The sequence below is a fragment of the Gossypium arboreum genome, chromosome 2 (genome assembly GCF_025698485.1).
Source record: "Gossypium arboreum isolate Shixiya-1 chromosome 2, ASM2569848v2, whole genome shotgun sequence".
NCBI classification, from domain to species: domain Eukaryota; kingdom Viridiplantae; phylum Streptophyta; class Magnoliopsida; order Malvales; family Malvaceae; genus Gossypium; species Gossypium arboreum.
The window spans coordinates 81,186,059-81,189,548 of NC_069071.1; the positions used below are offsets into that span (position 1 = coordinate 81,186,059).

Here is a 3,490-nt window from a genome sequence, read left to right on the forward strand (position 1 = left end):
CGGCTTCTCAGCAGATATTAATCTAAGCTACTATGAGGGTTAGTACACACCTGTTATGGGTTGAAGTTGAAACGTTTCCATAATCAATCACCTTCGATAACCACCACCTGTCACTCAAACTTAACTAATCCAATATCAATATATCTAAATCCTAAGCACATCAGTCATACGAAACATAAGGGCATATTCGTCATTTTACCATACAAGGGTATTACGGTCACATTACCCTGCAAGGGCTTTATGGTCTTTTTACCTATTAGGGGTATTTTAGTCATTTCATCCTACAAGGGTGTTTTGGTAAATCTACAAACCAAGGGTATTTCAGTAATTTTGTAAACCAATGGTATTTCTATAATTTTTAGAAAGTCAAGGGTATTTTTGTAATTTTGTAAACCAGGGGTATTTTGGTAATTTTACAAATTGAGGGTATTTCAGTAATTTCACAAACCAGTGGTATTTTGGTAATTTTACAAACTAGGGGTATTTTGGTAATTCTATCCTGCAAGGGTATTTCAGTAATTTCACAATCGAGGGTAAAACGGTAATTTTGTAAACTGAGGGTAAAATGGTAATTTTATAAATCGAGGGTAAAACGATAATTCTATAAATCGAGGGTACTTTGGTAATTTTACAAGTCGAGGGCATTTCAATAATTGGTAAACTAAAGTATTCTAAACAGGGATAACAATACAAATGGCCCTAAAGCCCATTCTCGGCCCAAATGGGCCCACACGCTCGTGTGGCTTTTTAGCCCAAATCTAGCCACGAATATGAGATTCACCTAGCCTAGTCCAATATTTACTACACAATCAAACAACTTATCCAATTGGGCTCGTAGGCCCATTGGGCCTACATGGCCCCTTTCGGCCCATCGCAGCCCGAAGTAGGCATCCTACAACTAGAGTAGTGAGAAATACACACCTGATAGGAGACTGGAGTTAATCCACACTCCGAGCACTCTTAGCCGACGCCCAACCCAAATGAGCACGCCATACAGCGAAAGGGATCAGCCGAGAAAGGTACCTTTACTCTCCTCATGGTTCCTCTATTTAAAGCCGACCAGCAACCACTCTTATGTTAGCTTCCCGATGTGGGATCCCTCCAACATCAGAGTTTAAATTCAATACCAACTCTTGCCGCCCCCTGTTAGCAAAATAAATGCTGCTTGCTTGCCATGGGATTTGAACCCATGCCTCCCCTCAGATGCTCCACACGCTACTTGCCACTAAGCCACAAGGCTTTTTGTGTCATATTTTATCCCCAATTAGTTATAAGGTCTAAAGGCCAAAGTCCAGGTTCCCTTAAAAAAACCAAAATAAATTGCAAGAGCCAAGGCTTGAACCCAGGCTCCCATACAACCTTAATGACGCCATAACCACTAGAATACAAGCTTCCTTGTGTCATTTATTTAACACAATAATTTAAAAACCCTCATCCAAGCATCTAGGTTTTTTTTTTCACTTAATACCAAAATTTTGCTAAAGCCCAAGTTTGAACCCAAGATTTCTCTAACACTTCTCAAGGCCATTAACCAGCAAAGCAGACATTTAATTGTGTCATTTCATTGCACAATTAAATACCTATATACAACCTCCTTACGGACCCGCACTCAAGGCCCAATACTTCTAGGCCCAAATTCGGGGTGTTACAGATTGTTTCATCACCCACACGAAGTGTGAGTTCAACTATACCAACATCAATTATAGTTCTAGTAGTTGCTACAAAGGGCCTTCCTAAAATTAAAGGCACGTCACTATCCTCTTTTATGTCTAGAACAACAAAATCGATTGTGAATATCAATTTGTCAATTTTAACGAGTACATCTTCAATAATGCCCCTAGGAAATCTAATGGTTTCATCGGCTAACTGAATACTCATCCTAGTTTGTTTGGATTTCCCAAGACCTAGTTGTTTAAACATTTTATAGGGCATGACATTAATACTGGCCCCTAAATCAGCCAATGCATTATTAACATCTAAGCTACCAATTAAACAAGGAATTGTGAAACTCCCTAGATCTTTCAATTTGTTGGCCAACTTATTCTGCAGAATGGGTGAGCAAACTGCATTCATCTCCACATGCGACGCCTCATCCAACTTCTGTTTATTTGCTAAAAGCTCCTTTAAAAATTTAGCTGCGTTTGGCATCTGCGAAAGAGCTTTAATAAACGGTAAGTTAATATGAAATTACTTTAATAGTTTAAGGAATTTACCAAAATTTTCATCTGTGTGGTCTTTCTTTGTCGCATTGGGGTATGGCACCCGTGGTTTGTACTCTTTACTTACCGGTTTTTGCTCACTGTGGACTACCTCACCTTTACCTTTACTTACCACAATTTCTTGCCTCGGTTCTGGTTCAGGTTCAACTAACCTTCCTCGTCTTGAATGGTAATCGCATTGAGTTGTTCCCTTGGGTTAAATTCAGTGTTACTTGGCAAGCTACCTTGTGGTTGTTTAGAAATTAGTTTAGCGAGCTGTCCTATCTAAGTTTCAAGCCCTTGGATCGATGCTTATTAATCTTAAGTGCTGTTTCGGTATTCTGAAAGTGAGTTTCTGACACCGAGATAAACCTTGTTAGCATTTCCTCAAGGTTTGGCTTCTTTTCCTATTGGTAAGGTGGTTGTTGAAAACCTAGAGGATGTTGTGGCCTTTAATTCCCTTGACTACCCCACAAGAAGTTGGGATGGTTCCTCCAACCTACATTATAAGATTACTGTATGGGTTATTTTGAGGTTTAAAATTATTGTTACCCATATATTGAACTTGTTTCCTCCTCGGTGTTTGGGTTGAAGGATTGATATTCTGTGTGTACTCCTTCTCCATTTGAATCGCATCTCATCACTGGATGTACCTGAGTAGAACCATATAAACCGTCAATCTTTTTATTTAAAAGTTCTGCCTGGTTAGATAGCATAATAACCGCATCGAGGTTGAAAACACCGGCTACTTTTGTCGGCTTTGTTCTCATGACTTGCCACTGATAGTTATTCCGTGACATCTGTTCAATAAATTCGTAAGCCACTTCAGGTGTTTTGTTATTGATAGTCCCACCAGCAGTTGCATCGATAAGTTGTCATGTTGAGGGGTTCACACCATTGTAAAATGTTTGAACCTACAACCATAAAGGTAACCCATGGTGAGGGCACCTTCTTAATAGATCCTTGTATCTCTCCCATGCATCATAGAGTGTTTCTAGATCCATCTGCACAAAAGAAGAGATATCATTCCTCAACTTAGCCATTTTAGCCAGCAAAAAATATTTAAGTAAAAAATTTTCGGTCATTTGTTCCCAAGTAGTGATTAACCCTCATGGTAACGAGTCCAACCACTGTTTAGCTTTGTTCCTCAACGAAAAGGGAAATAACCGAAGGCGAATGGCATCATCAGAAATGCCATTGATTTTAAAAGTGTCACAGAATTCCAAAAAATTTGCCAAATGAGTGTTTAGGTCCTCGTCCTGCAGACCATCAAACTAAACAAACTGTTGTAT

At 39.3% G+C, this 3,490-nt stretch overlaps 1 non-coding gene across 1 annotated transcript; it reads left to right on the forward strand.

The window, feature by feature from the left end:
* Positions 1–3,128: 3,128 nt before the first annotated feature.
* LOC128289527 (small nucleolar RNA R71) lies at positions 3,129–3,235 on the forward strand. Its single transcript, XR_008279172.1, has one exon. It is a non-coding gene; the product is annotated as a small nucleolar RNA R71 (small nucleolar RNA).
* Positions 3,236–3,490: the final 255 nt, after the last annotated feature.